Source organism: Pinus tabuliformis, chromosome 3_1 (assembly GCF_031772625.1).
Source record: "Pinus tabuliformis cultivar Carrire ecotype Pingquan chromosome 3_1, CPIR1, whole genome shotgun sequence".
Lineage (NCBI taxonomy): Eukaryota > Viridiplantae > Streptophyta > Pinopsida > Pinales > Pinaceae > Pinus > Pinus tabuliformis.
This window is the reverse complement of record NC_142301.1, coordinates 46,398,862-46,404,744: the sequence shown is the minus strand read 5'-3', so window position 1 is coordinate 46,404,744 and position 5,883 is coordinate 46,398,862.

The following is a 5,883-nucleotide window of genomic DNA, read 5'->3' as shown; positions in this document are numbered from 1 at the left end:
GTCGAAACAGTTAAAGAGGGACTGGCTGTACCACCCCCAAAATCTGAACGAACTTCCAACACACTGGAACGTTCAGAAAAACATAAGAAACCAGCAGCAGAAAAGCATGTTGTTTCAAAACGAAAGCAGTCCTCCAGCACGCCGGAACAATCAGAGAAACGTAAGAAGTCGGCGGCAGAAAAGCATGCTGTTTCGAAACGGAAGCAACCCTCCGATACGCCGGAACGACCAGAGGAACCTAGAGAACCTGTTGGCACTCCCAACCTACCTGAAAGACCTAGGAAGTCAGCTCGATTGGTTCGAATACGGGGAAGGTTGGAAAAGATTCAGAAAACTGCGGCCCAACGAATTGAAATCGAGGACGAACCTCCGGAAGTGGAAGGTGAATTACCCGAAGGAAATGCTGAGCAATCAGAGGCTGGAACTAACCAGCCAGAAGGAGGAATTGAAGAAGGACACGACCAATCTGAAGGAGAAGAGACCCCCAAGCGAGACAATCAAGAAGAAGAAAACACATAATCTATGGGTAGCCCGTTGCAAGACCCTCCAGGAGAAGAGGAATTGGCAGCAGTTCTGGCCAATATGAGAGGATACGGCCAAGCCTCCAGTACAGGAGGCGTCCTTGATGGCCCCACAGAAGAAGAATTACCCGAGGAAAGGCATGCAGAAGAGGCAGGGGAAGAAAACCTGCCTGGCTATGGTAATGAAGCAGAAGACATCAATCCGGGACAATCTGTCCCCAGGACGCCGGAAGATGTTCCAGGAGAGGGAGAAGAAGTAAGATTGAAGGCCAAACCCTCTGCCGAGGCAAGGGAAATTGAAAAATTGAGGAAGAAGCACCAGAGGATGCTGGGCACGATAGCCAGACTCCGGCAACAAATTAGAATGTTGAAAGCCAGTCTGAGAATACAAAAAACTGCAAGGAAAAGGAAGAGGACCACGGCAGCAAGAACCCCGAGGGTTAGAGTTCGTTTTGATGGACGAAACCCCATCAGGAGACCTATTGTCGAGGAACAGTCTGCTGTTCCAAATGATAATGAGGAACAAGGTGTTGTTCCAATAGAAACTGCTGTTCCATCTGGCCCGGAGGAACGAATGGACATTCCAATGGAACAGCAAGAGGCTCCGGTGGTAGGAAGACCACATCAACCCTTTGTTCGCATTAAAAAGGAAACGGATAACAAAGAGGTTCAAACAGAAGCACCCCCCTCGGGTGTAATTCAGGTCCGAAATTCCAAACAACGTAATAAGAAGGTCCAGGTTAAACTTCCAGCTTCTACGGCTGTGTGGAAGAAAGACCCAAAAACTAGAACCTTGCAAAAAATGATGAAGGAAGCCCAGCAGGAGGCCGAGCAGTTGCGAGAACAGACGGTCCCCAAGGAAAGATATGAAGAGCTCCAACAGCAACTTCGAAACATCAGTTAGTTTGAGAGCCAGGCCTTTGAAGGATGGCAGAAGGAGCAGGAAAAGGTTGCTAAGGTAACTCGTCGACTAGATAGTGTTGTTAAGCAGATGGACACCCTGTGTTCCTTGTATACTGATGTTTTGACTTGTAGAGCCCCTGCTAAAAATTATGCTTTGTTTTTTCTTGAACGATATTTGAGATTAAAAATAAAAGCTGTTAGGGCGGGAGCACCTATCCATATCAACATTGTTAATGATTTTATAGACTGCTGCAAGCACTATGGAGTTAAAGTTCAAAGGTTGTTATGTGAATTTTACCTGCACAATCTTGTCTTAGACCAGGAAACTGATTTGAATCCTGGCCCTTTCGTTGGCGATATACAATTCCAAGCCTTTATCTCATTTGGGGTGAATCAGTTAAAATGGCTTAAAGCTTACAACATCTTCCAGAGGCAAAAAAATAGTTTAGACCTATGGGTACGAGCTGAACCTAGGGACCCAGCAGCATTATGGAGAGAGCATAGGAGTGTGATGAGGATCCCAGGTGTCATGAAGATATTAGGTCCCATGCATGGAGACTTGATCCGAAATGGTCTGGAGTATTTCCTGACTATTAAAGACCATGCCCTCCATGCTGCAAAGTTTCGCTACCGAACCTCTAACCCAAACATCCAGCTCAGGGAACCCTTTAACTTTGAGAATTTTGAATTGGATGCCAGTCGATTGAGTCTCTATGGGGAACGGATTCTTCGAGCAGGACCATTCTGGTTGGGGTATCGGTTTCGCAGCTCAATTATTTGGCATCCTGCACCTGGATATCAGGCCCTATATGAGATGCCTGCAGATCAGTTAGATCAGTTCTTTGACCATCTAGTTGCTAATCATGGTTGTCGACCTCTTCGTGAGATCCCTTCTCCGGCCTACTCTCTCACAGCCTTGCATGTCAATTATAACGTTTTCATGAGGACATGAAACAGGGTAAGCAGGGGGGTGTGTGGAGCACTTGGAAGGTATGCTTTTTGACAAGCAATCTAGTGGTTTTTCAATAATATTTCTAACCTTTTCTGCATTATGAGTCTAAAGAATATAAGGGTTTTGATAAATTGTGTGAAAATGGACAAACGAAGCTCAATCACTAATAATTGATGTTTTCTATGCAGAAGGACGCGGAAAAAGGGAATCATCGAGTAAAAACAAGAAGCGAAGGGAAAGTAACTGCTGTCCCGTCGACAAGGAACCGGATGCGGACAAGATCAAGTAAAATTAGAGCCGAATAGTCCAGGAAAAGAACGCAGGATACCGAGACGGAGAACACAAGAAAGGAAAGAGAAGAACTGAACGATTAGCGAATCCCTCAGGATCTTCGATCCTGAGGGATCGCTGCTTTAAGCTTATCTTTTGTATCTAGATATCTCCGTCATTTCTGTTATATAAAGGTACCACGCCATCGAGCGTGGGGGACGACTGTTGTTGTAATTACAAGCTTCAGAACAACTTTGATCATTAAGATTTGTTAAGACCTGATTTTGTACACTTTTGTTAATGCAATCAATATAAAGGACTTGGTGTTCACTTCGTTTCTGCATCTGAAGTAACTTTAAGCAGTGTACCATTGGTAGCCAAGGGCCCAGCTCCGACGGTCACTTGCTGTTGTATCATACGGTGATTTGTGTGTTTGCTTATTTCTCTTGTTTCAGTAATCCGATATATCTTTATATGATAGACTATGCTTCCTAATTAATATCTGAATCTGAATAAGTTCTTTAACCCACGTCTCTGTATTACACAAAGTGAATCTATTCGAATTGCATCCATTTCTATAGCAAGATATTGGTATGAATGTTATCATCATTGGATTCACATAAAATAAGTATTTGCGAGGCTTGAAAATAATATCACTTTGTTCAGAAACACAGTCACATCATACATTACTCTCGGATTGCTACAGTAGTCTAGAACGTGTACATACATCGGAGTTTGTTGTTCCATTTGAGTTTGATGTTCCATTTGAGTTTGTTGTTCCAATTTATATGATTGACGTTTCCTGTTTATGATAGTTTGCTGTTCCATTTAATTACTGTTGTTCCATTTGATTACTGCTGTTCCATTTTAGAATTGTTGTTCCATTTTACTTTCGCTAATCTGCCTTTATTGCTTTTGCGTGATAGTAGGCCTAAGGCTGTCGTGAGCCCAGCAAGACGCTGCCTAGCTCCCAGACCTATAAGTCCATGCTTTGGTTTTCTTTCTTTATCAGTTTCTAAAGGGAAGGGTTATTGTTTCCGTACCCTTGACTGATCAACTACTTTGTGTGATTTTATCTTTTGAGTTGGTTTAGTTACAGCTTAGTGTTTGTTTCCTTTCAAATCATTAGAACGCTATACTACCGAGCATTACTTGGACAAAACAGCCTCGGATTGAGTTACTCCTTGAAAGAACAAAACGATCCCTGATTGACTTAATAATGTGGAATAATTGGTGGTGTGAGAGACCCTAGTTATCGCTCTACACACATGACTGGTGATAAAATTTTATTTAGTACCTTGGATGCGAAAGACCTCAAGATGCGCATAAATATGGGTGATGACGGAAAGTACATTGTTTCAGGAGTGGGCATGGTTGCTTTTAAGAGGGAGCATGGAGCTCCTCTCACCTTGACAGATGTGAAGTATGTGCCTAGACTGAAGAAGAACTTGGTATCAGTCGCGATGTTGGAGGACAAAGGCTATGATGTTGTCTTCCGTAAAGGAAAGGCGTTCCTAAGACACATAGCCATGGGTTAGACCAAGAGGATCGAGATTCGAGTGAAGAATCTTTATAAACTATAGGTACATGATTGTGCTGCATTGAGTTCAAAAGTAGAATTGGTGCAAATCCAAGACATTGGGGAGTTATGGCACAGATGGTTGGGCCATTTGCATCATGGGGCCTTGAAGATAATGCAACATATATCTACAAGAATCCCCAAAGGTAAAATTGAGCAAGTTGACACATGTAAAGGTTGCACCTTGGGAAAGTACGCCAAGTCTTCCTTTCATGATTGAGATAGTCAAGAAAAAGCGATCGTAGAGTGAGTTCATATTGATTTGTGTGGACCATTCTCGACGACATCCACAATGAAGCAAAGGTATTATGTGATTTTCATTAATGATTATTCTCGTAAATGCTGGATTTATTTCATGCAAAAGAAGGATCAAACCTTCTAAAATTTTTGTGAGTTCAAAGCTTTGGTTGAGAAAGAATCAGGGAAGAAGATCAAGGCCTTGAGAAGCGACAATGATGGTGAATATGTCTCTCAAGAGTTTAAGGACTTCTATGCAGCGGAAGGAATTAAACGGGAGTTGATGGCACGTCATAACCCACAGTAGAATGGGGTGGCTGAGAGGAAGAATAGAACGATTGTAGGGGCATCACGGGCGATGCTTCATGACCAAGGCCTACCACTTCATTTGTGGGTTGAGGCATGCAACACAGTGGTCTATTTGTAGAATAGAAGCCCGCATCGCATACTTGGGATGAAAACACCAAAGGAATATTTCTCCGGTAAGAGACCAAATGTGGGTCACTTCAGGATCTTTCGCTCATTGGTATATTTCCATGTGACAAAGGATGCACGGAAGAAGCTTGAGCCGACTTGGGGATACTTGTCGGGTACACTAATACACCCCACAACTATCAAGTGTACTTGCCTATGTTAGGCCTCTATACTACTAGTGTAACCCCTTATTGTTATTAGTATAACCCACTTATTATATTGATTTACCCATGTAGTGCCCATATTGTTACTATTGTGCCCCATAGAAGCCCACTATTGTTATTATTGTGCCCTTACATTATTATTGTTATGTCAGCTCTGATTATGTTATGACCCCTTAGACTCCTATATATAGAAAGGAGGTCTTTTCATTTGTATCATCCAAGAATTGTTCATTTATGTAATGTAAAGGAGGTTGCCCCCTCGAAGAGGCTGAATTCTAAGTCGTTGATCTATCTTTTCTATCTTTTCTTGAGCTAGTTTCATAACATTTGGTATCAAAGCTTTGGATTTTAGGGTTTCGCTGCTCCAAACAAGTCATCGTGGAATTTTCGCTATAACTTTTTTTTTGTGATGTTTCAGAAGGTGCAAAAAAAACCCATTTGAGAAGAAATCGCGCTGAACCTCGGGTCTGAATTTCAGAGCTTTTCGTCATATATTTGCGGAGATATGGTCTGAGGAAGTTGGTATTTTTGTAGACTCCTGAATTACATTGCAAACAGGTGACCTGGGAAAATCGTCATAACTTTCTCTCTGGGGATTGGATTGAAATTTCGTAAGAAGTTACAGAAATAGGACGGACTATAGTTTTTTGTATATCTTTTTTAGATCCAAAGGTCGAAACAGTGACACGTGGCACCTCATACAAGTTCGCTCTTCTAGAAAGGTCTATAATCAGGTCATCTTGGGAGATTGTGCATAACTCTTCCTTGGAGAATCCAAATTGG